At 38.5% G+C, this 14,407-nt stretch overlaps 1 long non-coding RNA gene across 1 annotated transcript in view; it reads left to right on the top strand.

The window, feature by feature from the left end:
• The first annotated feature begins 11,708 nt into the window (after positions 1 to 11,708).
• LOC141922238 (uncharacterized) overlaps positions 11,709 to 14,407 on the top strand; it is a 67,124-nt gene continuing 64,425 nt past the window's right edge. The window contains exon 1 of the long non-coding RNA XR_012622918.1: positions 11,709 to 11,750. This is a non-coding gene — a long non-coding RNA (uncharacterized LOC141922238). The remainder of the gene's footprint in view (positions 11,751 to 14,407) is intronic.

Here is a 14,407-nt window from a genome sequence, read left to right as displayed (position 1 = left end):
ACATATTTGTGAAAACATGCACGAGTCCACAAAAATCTGAACTGAATACCTGAAAATTAATTGCAGAAGTTTGAAAATAAATATCTGAGATCTTTTAAAGACGAAATCTCAGGCATCCCATCAGAAGTAGGTACAATTCTGTATTACTAAAATGACATAGAAAAAAAGAGCAGCAAAGATAAAATCCTTCCCCTTTGAAGTCAAAACTCAACTGTGTTGGATCCAATATTTCCCAGTGATTATATGAAAACCACATGATGCAAAGCAAGCAACATATGTACCTTGAAGCAGATACACAATTTACTGACAAAACTAGCTACAGGTGATGACAGGGTAATCACAGGTAATAAATATATGTAAGAAAAGGAAGAACAAGGGAATAAAAATTATTCATTACCCAGCCAATGACTTATATTCATAATAAATGCTCTCTGGAACAAGATCTGCCAGCACATGAAGGAATACAAAGAATCTTTCTCAGTTCTCAGTTCTGAAATTCAAACATAAAAGTAAACTTCTTGTTAAAAACTACTCTTTTTTTTTTTTTTTTTTTTTTTTCCCCATTAAAAAATGACACATTTCTCACTTCAAAAGTATGTTTCCATTATGAAACAGATTCTGGAAAATGAGAATTTACATTCAATGAATATAAATGTTCCACTAATTTCACTGGGACCATCCATAGAATATGCTGCTTCAAAAAAGTGATATTGAGAAAGAAAATCTATCTTTTAAGTATTTTAATTATGTATCTGATTCTCTCCTTGACTATTTTCCTAGTAACATTTTTAATTGTCTAGACATTCAAAATTTTCTTTGAATATAGAAAATACATTTAATGTAATGATTTAAAAGATAAGAGCACTATGGGGATAATGATGTATTTTCACCTAAAGCACTGATACTATTCTCACAGAAGACTTAATGATTTGTTGTACATGCTTGTTTGTTTGTCTGCTTTATATTTGACCATGCGTAGTTAACCCTTGAAGAAAATATGACCCCCAAGGCTTCCTTTAAAAGGTACTTTCAACCTGTAAAGTCTAGCTAGCCTTAGCAAATTATAGGAACATTCGTGACATTTACTAACAAGCAAAATCAGAACTGCAACAGGAATGTATGTGATTCCACACCCTTCACCTTGAAGAAGCACATCACCTTGGAATGAAAGTTGACTTTTAAGTGAACTTAAGCAGCACTTGATCTTGTTTTGACAGCTTGTCTTTGATGGCATGCACGTATATATCCTTCAGGAAGTTAATGTAGGGTACTTACTTTCAGGTAAGCAGTGAATTTAATATATTGAAATTATCCTTCCTTAAGGATCTTGCTTGCAAAATTAATCTCCAGTCACTTATAAAAGCTTTTGCTTTAGGCACTAAAATCAAGTGACCTAACTGCCAACTCAAACTTTAAAAAAATAATTACCCAAAGAAAATGTAGCACTTCTGGTTGCGATAAGTTCAGAAGATTTCTCATTGATTTCATTAGAAGTAAGCTTAGGTGTGTTGTGATCAGTCCCTCAAAGGGAATATATTCCAAACTCAAATGGGGAGTTATTATTTCTATATATGTTTGAAGACTAAGCCATTTGGATTGAGGTGACTCTGCTTATGACCTTACACATATTGTTTTGAGTCTCTTTGAACAAACTCTGCAAAAGGTCTTTATACCACATATTCTCTTTGAATGAAAATATACTGAAGAGCTAAATTTACTCTGATTGATGTCACAGAAAAATAAATAATTGCAGATCTAACAAGACTACTGGTTCTGTTAAAGGATTTTCAAAGAATATATGGATGTATTCTAAGAGCCAAGCTATCTTTAATGTTTCTTTTCTTCTTTAGCACAGGTTTTAATACTAGTCTTTTTTTAAAAAAGCAGTTATGACATAATTTTTTGCTAGTACTTGTCAGTCAACATTCTGTTTAAAGATGATCTCTTCAGCACATGATGCCTTATTGTACATGGCTTAAGCTTTTCAAACTAATCATTACAGACATTTGGGAGGCGAAAAAAATCTCAGCTAATTAATTCTCAAAATAGTGAGCCTTTAAGGGACTGGCATGTATTACTTTAAAATACTTCTGCTTATGAAATGCAATCCAGGGCCAAAACTAGGGTGTAATAAATTGTTAACTGTGCAAAGTAGGCTTGTTTTCCTTTTCACTGCTCTAAACTGTTAGAGTGGGATCAATCTCTGCCCTGTTTTGCTAGTAATTTATTTTTAATAATACAAGAAATGCTCCCTTAAGTCTCTGATGCAGATTTTCTGAAGTCAGGGAAGAAAGTTAATTTGAACACATCTGCACCATCAAACATAATTGCTTCATAACACACTTGCATGCTGATTCAGTACATCATTCTGTCATTCCATTTATGTGAAATAGATGGTAGGATACTATGCAACAGCAAGCTATAGGAATGGACATTTGCAGCAGGGGAAAATTCAGAAAGATTTCCAAATAATTACAAAGATCGATAGACAGATAATTTTTTTGTAAAACAAAGAGAAGTGTTTAAAATACACAAAATAAAATTATGATTAAAATAATTAAAGTTCAGTTAAAGTTGATTTAAGAAATGTCAGTTCATGTATGCATAAATTTGTATGACTTCTTTGTGTTCCTATATGCCTTGGGGTAATATTTCTCCTGAAGGTCAGATTGGGCCTAGATTGAGAGAAAATGTTGATAACAGAAAATATTTTTTTTCCTTGCAATTCCTTATTATTCATTGCCTCCCTGAATGTAGATGCTGATTTGCTGAACCTGAAGGGACAGGTTTATTATCTCCTCCTGTACACACCTGACATGTACTATGGAGTACAGTTGAAAGGATGAGCAGAGAATTTATCATGATCCAACTTCTATATAGCACAATCCTGGGTAGGGATTCTTTTCATACAAATTCCCAGAGGAAGTAATTAAAGTACCAACATAAATATAACTTTTTCTTGTCTTTTACTATGTTGATAATTTCTTTAGATATTAATTTTTACATCCTACACTCCACTTGCATTTTCCAGGTACAACATGGTAATACTGTTTGGCTTGACATCATGAGCTGACCTTTAATAACAGAAGGTTATTGTTTCCATCAGACATAATAGCAGCAAACAGTGTTTGAATGCTGCACTGCCATAGAATTTCACTGTCCCTTCAAAGTGCAGGAGGTCATCCCTGGCACTGCTGCAAATGCCATCACAATTCCCAGATGTTTAAATGAATGTGACGTGGACCGCTCTTCATGTTTGAACTCTCAAGCACAGATGGAATGAACTGGTTCAGTGAGCATGAGCTACCTGTTACTGTGGGCTGCTGGAAACCTATGCCAGACTTGGTAAGTCATAGAAGTATGACTGTGAAGCTGCCCAGGGTGTCAGTCTGTCCAAAGAGGTCTGTACTGCTAAGTGGATGCGGAGGAGCTTGACTCTCATATCAGGTAAGAAGGGTGTTTTGACTGTGCTGCTTTGTAGAAAACAAGTTTCATTTTAAAAGCATAGACTTCCAGCTGGGTCTACCTATTTGAACAACGGACTTTTTTATGACTCATGTAGCCAGTTGGGGTTTACCAATAGTTTACAGGGTTATAGGTAACTAAAGATCACTGAGCCATCTGTGCTTAGCACATCTTAATGGAATCAACCAGTTCAATGAACCTATATACTGTATTTAAAAAGCCTCTAGCCAGTTACCTAACTAAAGGCATGAAGGGAGAAACACAGAAAGGCTAATACATTGAATTATTTTCTACTCTGTGGTCAGTCCAATACCTGAACCTCCCATTTCCTGGTTAGGTTAAATGGCAGACTAAGTTTCTGAGCCATGAGACTGGGTAGAGAAAAAATAAGAAATCTAGTAAACCTTCCTCAGAAAAACAACTCAGAATAGTACGTGAAAAAGATTACATCATAAAATCTCAATATTCAGCAATTTACTAAGTGTAAATAGAACACCTAGGTTGGTATATTTTTAGCACCTGTACAGGAAATTAACTTCTGGAGAAACAGAATTCTGAAAGATCTCTCTCAGGACACATGAACGTCTTTAAAAAGACCACATTGAAGAACTTTTCAACAATTTAGGCTTTTCCAAAGTATCACAGTTGTAAGTCTTGTGGTAGAAATGTCTGTTGCAGCCTATATCTCCTGGGTTTGAGTGAGTGGTGGACATTTTTGGTAGCAGGGGAGGGGGTTACAGCAGTAGTCCCCTGTGAGAAGCTTCTTGAAGCTCCCCCGGTTCCAAGTCGGACCCATCTTTGCCGAGCCAATTAGCTGCGCCTCTGCAATAACATATTTAAGAAGGGGAATCTGGGAGGAGGAGTTGGAGTTGTGAGGAGGAGTTGCGAGGAGAACATCTGTGTGAACACTGAGGTCAGTGGAAGAAAGGAGGAGAAGCAGGAGGGAGGTGGGCCAGTGCAGAGCCCTGCTGCAGCCCATGGTGAGACAGCAGGGCCTCCCCTGCCCCCTCCACCCATGGACGTCTATGGTGGAACAGATGCCAACTTGCAGCCTGTGGAAGACCCCATGCCAAGCCAGGTGACTGCACCCAAAGTAGGCCAGGACTCTGTGGGAAGAAGACCCACTGTTGTAGTTTGGTGCTGGGAGGATTGCAACATGTGGGGGTGGCCCATGCTGGAGCAGCTAGAGAAATGCTGTGGCACATGGGAGGGACTCACGTCGGAGACAGTTTGTGGAAGACTGTCTCCTGTGAGAGGGGAACCATGCTGGAACAGAGGAGGAATGCCAGAAGTTGTGTCCATCCCCCTGAGGTGGAAGAAGCAATGGACTGATCGCACCCCCCCATTCCCTGCCCCCTGCGCCACTGGAGGAGATGAGGTAGAGCTATCAGGAACAAAGCTGAGCCTGGAAAGAAGGGAGAGATGGAAGAAAGTGTTTTCAAGATAGGGTAATGCTTATCACGGTCCTAGTCTGTGAAGTGGTGTTGTTGTTGTTAGTATCTGTATTAAATTTATGTTCTTTCTTTCTTCCCCTAATAAGTCTGCCTTTTGCCCATGACCATAATGGGTGACTCATCCCTCTTGTCCTTATCTTGATTCCTAAGCCTTTTGCTTTATTTTCTCCTTCCCAATGCTGGGAGGGGGGGGGAAGGGGTGAGTGAGCAGCTGCATGGTGCTCAGTCGCTCTCTGAGCTCAAACCACAACACTGTAGATGACTTTTCATTCACAGAGGAGTGTGGGTCAAGCGAATATACAATGTTAATATCAAGTTTGAGGAAGTAGCAAAATATTGGGGGCAAGTATCCTCTTTAGAAGTTCAAAAAACCAATACACTGGATTCCAAAGCCTAAAGATAAACCCCTAAACTAGGTTCAGCTGCCATAAAACCCCCCACAAGTTATATAGACATTAGATAAATTCAGTGCAGGACCCTTGTTATCTATTTGAAGAATTAAACTCTCTAAGAACAAACAGGAGGAGAGAGATAATAGAATATGATTTTTTTTAAACAGTTCTTTTACAAAATTTTGTATACAGATATTCAGTATCATTAAAATTCTTGCTTTTACCGTTCATTAACTTACTGGTGTCTTGTGACGCTGTATTTTTTGAATGTATAGGTCCATATATATGTGTGTATATATATATAACACTCTATGTGTTTAAATAAATAGTGGAATTTTCGCAGCCAGGTTCTGACTGCTGTATACTGGCATTGTAACAATTACTATTGAGAAATACACTCTTGGAAACTAAGCACTTACTATCCACACATTTAAAACTCAAAATGGCTGAGAAAAGCTATGAAATCTAAGGAAGAGCAGATTCCTTTCATCAAGATTTATTCCTTTGAATTGCCAGATGAACTCTATGAACTAAACACAGAAGGCTGAAGAAAGTGGATTGCACAGCAACATTTGGTATTAATGGTTGAGTTCAGACCTGGCAAAAAGACACTGTGTGGATAATGCCACCTTTTTATAGGTTGCTCTTCCTGGTACCGAATTGTCCTTGTGCACTCTAGATATGAGAGTTACACAAGCTAACACCCACACACTGACACCATTGTAACCATGTAATTTGCACTTTGAAAAGCTTCCTCACGGAACATAGCAAACTATGCTGCATTTATTCTTTATGTTACAGCCATTCAATTATTTTTTATTATCTTTTTTCCTGATTGAACCGTGAACACTTTTTTGTTTGATTTTTCATTTGAAATTAGGTCTATACAGATGGTAGAGGAAAAAATGAAATTAAAATGAATGATATAGTGGGAAAAAAATACTCTGACAGCAATTCTTCAGATGTTCTGCACTTGAATATCACGTCCTAGCACTCAGATTTAATTCACTGTAACTAAATTTGTGTTCTCCTGGTATACACTGGAGGAAAAATCAGGACCTTGGAGACAATCTAAAGCATATCAATCAATATTTGCAACTTTAAAAGTCCTCAAATGGATTCTGTGAACTTAATTTTCTTGTATAAAGCTTCTGTTGGCACAATTTGCAGCATAGCTTTCTAACTACTGATACATAATGTTGCTGGCATGGATCTGTAATTTTTCATTAGCTAGTGATTCAATATTCCCAGTTTTCTTTATACCAAGATAGAAGGGATGTTCTTCAATTATTGCACTGGAAAATGCTCTTGGGTGTATTGTACCTAAAAGGAACAAATTCATTATATAGCAGCGCAGTATAAAACTGCAGTTACTCCAAGATGACAATTATATTTTAAGATATTACAGTTTGCGGTTTTGATGATGGCCATAGTTTTATTTTTAACAGGTAGATCAACATGAACAATTACATAATAGTATGCAAGATACTCAATTCACATTCCTCATTTGTATTGATGTTACAGTGACTTTTTAAAGGAGATACAATAAAAGGAAGATGTTAAATGATATTAAAGTTCATGCTCATTCTAGATATTTGCTAAGTGTAAGTCCAAAATGCTAATATTTTTAATAGAAAATTGTCTTTTTCATCTAAGATATGATCTCATGCAAAGTATGTCAGGTATATACTTGGATAATCATGCGTTTTACTAGAGAGAGGAATGGGAGAGATCAAAAACTTTTCAGAAAGCAGTGAAAAACCAAATACGGGAGGGTGAATGTATCTGAAGCTTTCTAAAATTGCTAGAGGTGAATGTGTAGGTATATAAATATATATACACACATACATATATGAGTATCGGGTAATTAGAGACTGACTTGATGGGAGTGTTTAGGGGACTGACAACTTTTGAACTTTGAAGCTAAGCCCAATCTTTCTAGGCTGTTGCCCCCCTCCCCTGCTCCCAACGCCACTGATGTGTCCCTTTGCTGTCCCCCTTCCCGCAGCCCCAGCACAGTGCTGGCCCTCCCGGTAGCCGTGCCCCTGGCCCCTCCGTGGGCAGCCGCCCCCCGTCGCCCCTGGGCCGTCGCGTTGCCCCCCGGCTCCTGCAAAACCACGTCTGGCTTTGCCATCGCTCTGCTGCAGAGGGCTCACACACTCCAGCGAGTGAGTTACACTCCTTCAGCAGGCTTGTACTCAGGTTAAAGGCAAGCCAGTATTAATTATAGAGGTGTCACTGTTTTTGCTACAGAACAGTTTATCTGAAAAGAAACTTCAGATCATATGAGCCACTTGCAGCTGAGTAGCAGCTAAATACTGGCATAATATAAAACAGATTAGCATCTTGTAACTGAATGCCCGGTGCTTGAGATAACAGGAGAAAAGATGCTTATCTTAAAATGTATCTGTTTTTGTTCCTTATGGTATTCCTATCCCCATTCTAGCACCTTCCATGAAAATACCTTCCATCGTTGTCCCGATCCCGATCCAATATTGGGGTGGGTTCTTAAACGGTCCCAAGAGTGAGATTAAGACACAAACGAGGTCAGATGCTGTACAACCTTGTGAACTTTATTTTCCATAACAATTAGTAACAGCGATAGGACAGAGGGAAAAAGAAAGGGAAAGTCAGAATCCCTAAGCAAGAAAATGGTAGAGATGCAGCAAAATTAATTACCACCACCACCAGGGATCCAGCGATGTTCCGTTGGCTCAGGCTCCGTGCAGGTGATGGTGACTCCAAGCTCCAAGCTCTGCTGAGGTCCCGGCTCCAAGTAACAAGCGTTGAAGAAGGTGCACACCGAGGGAGGAGTATGCAGTCCTTTTATTGTCCCAGTCCCCTCGACCTTTCCAAAGAGTCCGCCCATTTCGTGCCAGCCTGCACGTCTTACCCCGATCATGGGGCTCATGGTCCCGTGGTCCTCTATGCGTGGATGCCCAGGCACTCACGCTGGTCATGCCGGCCCGCATGTCTTCCACACCCCGATTTATCTTCGGGTGGATGTCGTGGTTTCATCGGGGACCCTTTGTCTCCTTCAGAATGTACTCCTCCATGGCAACAGGGTGCCGAGGCCAGGAAGTGGTGGTGGTGCAACAGCAATGTTGAGACAGATGCAGTCCAACACAGTCCCTTACAATCGTCCAAATGCATTCAGCTCTGCAGTCATGCTGTGGCTTCTAAATTTAAGGGAAAACTGTCCCTCCTGATGTAGCTGTTCCATTTTTTTGTAAGTGACTACTCATTGGCTTAGATAGTCTGTAAGGATAACCTTAGGCAGGTTGGTGGTATAGCTTTTATTTGAGAAACACACCTGGGGTGTAGGCCTTACAAGGAAGGAAGAATCCTAGGTTTTAATAGCTGTAACAGCTACTGATTAAACTACTCTTTATGAAGCTGAAGGTCTCTATCTCAGTCACAGTTCTGAACAAGATAACACTAAAATTTGAATCTGATGTTCCTGCAGCCCAGCAAGTGTCTAATCATTAAACTCTATGGTATACAGAGAAATCTCAATTTTATCAATGGCAGTTAAGTCCTATTCTGAGTTTAGTCATATCTCCTTTCTTAAAAATAAATAACTATGAAGTAACATTTCAGCTTTACATGCTGTGGTTTTTTCCCAAAGCAAGAAACAAAAATTATCTGTTTCCAAATGTGTCAAGAAGAATTATCAAAGTATGCGTTAAACTCAGCATCTTCATATTACAAATCTGAAAATAATTTTTAACGATCTAGATTTTCGTGTAGTAAAGTATTACCTCTTGCTAGAGCACTTGGCTGTGTAAGAATAGGATTGAGGCAATGACTCCTATTTCTGTTTGTTGTTCATCTGAGAGTCTGTTAAGCAGTCAGAAATGCACAGTCACCTGTTTAGATGATGACTTCATCTTGTTGTCATATATTTGTATCCAAGGTAGCATGACCCAACAATTGCTCTGGTTTATTTGATTTGGTTTTGACTCAGGATGTTATGATTTGCCTCTGAAACCTGAAGACACAGAACATGAGTTTCAGGAAGGAGATTAAAAAAAAAAACCAGATGATGCATGAATTGGCAGCCATGTTTTTATGCTGAGTCTGCTACCATTTATTAGATTTATTGTTGCTTTTATCCCCTAGATGGTCATCATAAAATGAATAAAAAATATTGGAATGCAAGGTTACAGCCTTATCTGATGAGACAAGTGGCTTGGTGAATGAGGGGAAAGCAGTAGATGTTGTTTATCCTGACTATAGCTTTTGGTGCTGTCTCCCATAACATCCTCATAGACAAGCTGATTAAAAATGGGCTAGTGGACAGTTAGGTGGATCAAATACTGAATGAACTGCCAGGCTCAAACATTGTAGTCAACAGGACAAATTCTACCTGGAGACCAGTCACCAGTGGTATATCCCAACGGTTGACACTGGGTCCAGTACTGTTTAACCTCCTCATTAATGACCTGTGTTAAGGGGACGAGTGCACCCTCAGCATATTTGCTGATGATACAAAACTAGGAGAAGTGTTTGATACACCAGATTGTTTTGCTGCTATTCTGACCGGAAAAATAGGCCGACAGGAAACTCATGAAGTTGAAAAAAGGGAAATGCCAAGTCCTGCACTTGCAGAGGAATAAACTCATGCATGAGTACACACTAGGGGCCAACTGGATGGGAAGCAGCTTGGCAGAAAAGGACCTGAGGTTCTGGCAAACAACAAGTTGAACATAGGTCAGTGGGCTGCTTTAGGCAGAGCATTGCCAGCGGGTCGAGGGAAGTGGTTCTTCCCCTCTACTCAGCCCTGGTGGGACACACCTGGAGTGCTGTGTCCAGTGCTGGGCTCCCCAGTGCAAGAGAGACATGGATGTAGTGGAGTAAGTCCAGTGAAGAAACCACAAAGATGATCAAGGAACTGGAGTATCTTTCATATGAGGAGAGGCTGAGAGAGATGAGACTGTTCAGCTGGAGAAGAGAATGCTCAGGAGGGATCTTAATGTGCATAAATGCCTGCTGAGAGGGTGCAAAGAAGATGGAGCTAGGATCTTCTCAGTGGTGCTCAGCGGCATAAGAGGAATTTGTTACCAGTTGAAATACAGGAGATTCCATCTGAACATAAGAAAAATTTCTTTATTATAACAGTGGTTGAACACTGGCACAGGTTGCTCAGAGAAGCTGCATTGTCTCCATCCTTGGAGATATTCAAAACTCAACTGGGCATGGCCCTGGACAACCTTCTGTAGGTGACTGCTTGAGCAGGCGGTTTTGACTACCCAAGCTTCATGCCCAGTCAAGTCGAAATACAGGAAATTCTGTCAGAATATAAGAAAAAACTTATTTACTATGTGGATTGACAAACACTGGAACACTCTAATCTCCTCTTTTTCTAAAAACTGTGACCAATTCAGCTTTTTTAGCCTCTGATTGCAAAATTGATTATTTCCACTTATGCGTAGTAGTCTACTCTTTCGAAATTCATTCTCATTATTTTTCGAGACCATTTCTTCAAGCTGACAGAAAAGAATTATTTTGAATTCTTTTCCTTTAATGTTCTAGCGTGTCTGCTTATCTTTTTGCTATGCACAAATCAAATTAGCCTATTTTATCACCTAGGTCATTAATGAAAATACTGATTAGAACTAGACCCTGCAAACATTTTTGAAGATACGTCTCAAAATATCCCTTACTGTTGTCTATAAGCTAATGATAACTACTCTTGTGCAGAGTTATGCAATCAGTCTTATACTTTCCATGTAAGTAATTTCTTGCTACTGTTGTTTTTCTGAATTTCATTTTTTATCTTGTCTTTTTTAACATTGACAGCATGTTACAGAGAAAGGAAATACTGTCTCTTATGCATCTCAGCAAGACCAGGAGACAGTAGATAGAGACAACATTATGCAGCTTTTCAGAATGTCCATCTGTCTTCTGTGAATGACATTCAAATCCAACTGTATTCTAATCTTCTATTCTCTACTAGCTGAACTCTGTGCATGTGCTTTACACACACGTGTGTGTATTTAAACAACACACACATGTACACGAATGAGAATACTTCTAACCAGAATTTTGTTTTTCAGTTTTGTCCTGGTTTTGGCTTGAATAGAGTTAATTTTTCTTCTTAGCAGCTAGAATAGTGCTGTGTTTTGAATTCAGTATGGACTTTGGTATGAGAAGAATGTTGATAATAGACCAGTGTTTTTAGTTGTTGCTAAGAAATCAAGGACTTTTCAACTTCCCATGTCCTGCTAGTGTGCATATGCACAAGAAGCTGGGAGGCAGCAGAGCCAGAGCAACAGGCCCAAACTGGCCAATGGAATATTCCATATCATACAACATCATGCTCAGTATATAGATGAGGGTTGGCTGGGAAGCTCTCTCTCTCTTCTGGGATTGCAGTTTCAGGATTTTCTTTTCTCTGGGATTGCTAGCTGGGAACAGGCTGGGCGTTGGTCAACAGGTGGTGAGCAGTCGCATTGTACATTACTTGTTTGTGCTTGTTATTATTACTGTTATTATCATCATAATTTTCATTTCATTTTATTTTATTTCAATTATTTAATTGCTTTTATCTCAACCTGCGAGTCTCCTTCCCTTTACTCCTCCAATTTCCTCCCCTCCTTCCCAGGGAGGGTGGGGGGGAGCGAGCAGCTGCATGGTATTTGGCTGCCAGCCGGGTTTAAACCACAACAAATTTAATAAATCCATATTCAAAATGGCCAAATACCTTCAAATTTTTCATTTTAAAAAAAAGATTTTTTTCTAATTTCAGGCATTACAGGGGGATGCATTTAATTTATATGTTTTTTTTTTTCAAATTAGCACACATAACAGTGAATTATTTTCACTAATTTCAATCTATAACAGAAAATGACATCTTCTCAACTGTAATTAATTATTTTAGTATCAATCACTACCTGGAATTGAAAGTTTGCAATGTGAAAGCAATGTCTCACAATGAGGTTTTATTGCAAGTATTTGAGAGACCATATTTCTTGTAGTAATGTGATTGATTTTCTTGAAGTGTCATCTTTCTCATACAATCTTCTGTAAAAATACTTTTACTGTATAAGTATCAGTAGGAAGATAAATGATATCTTTTCATCTGTACTGGTATTGTGAAATTTTTTTTCCTGATGGGTTAGCCATGAGTTAAACTATACTGAACAGATAAGACAGACAAATATCAACTGCATTTTAGGTCTCTCTTCAGATAAATGCTTATTTACATCATTATGTACCTTGGAAAATCAAACACTCAGATTTTTCATTATCCTTTAAAGAGGCAGTATCTGGTTTTTTATGAGACCAAAGAAACCCCAAACCAAACCCTTGTGATGTAATATGGGAAATGAATGAGTTTATGATTTTGTGTTTAAAAATAAAATATAGCAAATAGGCCAGCATTGTTTATATACGTATCTGATGAATGTTCTGGTTTTGTCACAGAGATATAGATTTACTTTTAAACTCAACCAAGAAAAGGTGATACGTAACAGGCATCCAAAATACAGAGCAAGTTCATCAGATAGAAGTATAACTTCATAAGGAAAGCACAGCAGATGCAAAAGAACTGTGGTTTTGAGCACCTGAAATACAAGCTCCAACTCAGTAGAACACTGAAAATGCATTTTTTTATTTTCACAGCAATTCAGATCTTGTAATTTTTTAACTACTTGAACATACATCAGACACCATAGTTTCTATATAGAATTGCTTCCCTTCGGAACTATTTAATTTTCATGCAATATGCTGGAAGAAAAAAAAAAAGTTAACTTTTATCATTGAAGAATATAGACATAAAATTTTGCAATGTACAATGATTTTATTTTTTTATTTTTGAAACATTGACATTATTTTATCTACCACAGTTACTGAAGTTAACAGTCTGTAATGGAACATTAATCTTTTGTTTTTATCTTACAACTAATCACCATAGCACACAAAAGCAGCAACAAGTTCTGCTACACCCATATAACAGAACATATCCTGCTGTACTAAGTCTGGCTGGGATGTTATTTTAATCCATTGTGGCCCATATGGTGCAATGTTTCAGATTTGTGACCAAAACAGTGTTGGTAACACATCAGTGTTTTAGGTGTTGCTGAGCAGTGCTTACACTGAGTCAAAGCCACCTCTGTTTCTCACTCTATACCCTCAATGAGTAGCCTGGGGGTGGGCAAGAGGCTGTCAGGTGACTCAGGCAGGACAGCTGACCCAGACTGACCAAAAGAATATTCCATGCCATATGACATCATGGTCAGCCGTAGACCTGGCGGGGGGAAGTTTTTCCAAACTAGCCTTTATTTGGAGCCTGGCTGGGCAGCCATCTGCTGGTGGGAGGTGTTCTTGCACTAGAGGTGGTCCATATCACACTTCTCGAGTGGGATTTTAGGTTATGGCTCTGTGTAGTCTAACCATAAAAAAGCATTAATACTTCAGTGTATTAGTTGCTTTCTCATATAGTGAGCACTAGCTGTAACAGACAGTCCTTGTACACAGTCTGAGGTTCTCGGTCTTGATTCAGCATCTCCTTTGCTTCTTCTGAAATGTGTGAAATTAGTGGGACTGACTTTTAAAGTTTTCTTTCCTCATTTGAACAAAACCAAAACATCTTACTCCTTAACCTTTACATCACAGTTTACTGATGCTTTCAAATTAGTCTTGTAACTGTTTGTTCTTAGTAGGACAATCTTTAAATCAGCTCTGTTGAATGACAGATTGCCTCTATGTCTAAGCAAAATAGATCACTGAGGTGTGACATTATTTGTGTCTATTCCACCATTTATGCCAGTTCTGAGCTCTGTGTTTTGTAGATTTTCTCCTCAATGGAATTTATGAGAGTGACTACTAAAGTGTATTAAACTATTTCAACTAAATTTATAGTCTTCAGTGCCATAGCTCTCTGCAGTTCAGAAGCCTAAACATGATCATGAACTGTGAAGTAGGCTTCTTTCAAGCAGCATGGGTACTGTACCCATTTTTGATACAATCTTGATATACGCAAGGCACATTCAAAAATAGTAAGAAAAATTAGGTTTGATTAACACTTGTTATTGGCATTGCTGCAAATTTGCAAAAATGGCCTTTGTTACTGAAGTCTGAATTATTATTTTC

Source organism: Strix aluco, chromosome 4, assembly GCF_031877795.1.
Source record: "Strix aluco isolate bStrAlu1 chromosome 4, bStrAlu1.hap1, whole genome shotgun sequence".
In the NCBI taxonomy this organism is placed as follows: domain Eukaryota; kingdom Metazoa; phylum Chordata; class Aves; order Strigiformes; family Strigidae; genus Strix; species Strix aluco.
Note: the sequence above shows the minus strand (reverse complement) of the source record. Positions and strands in the feature narration are given on the sequence as shown.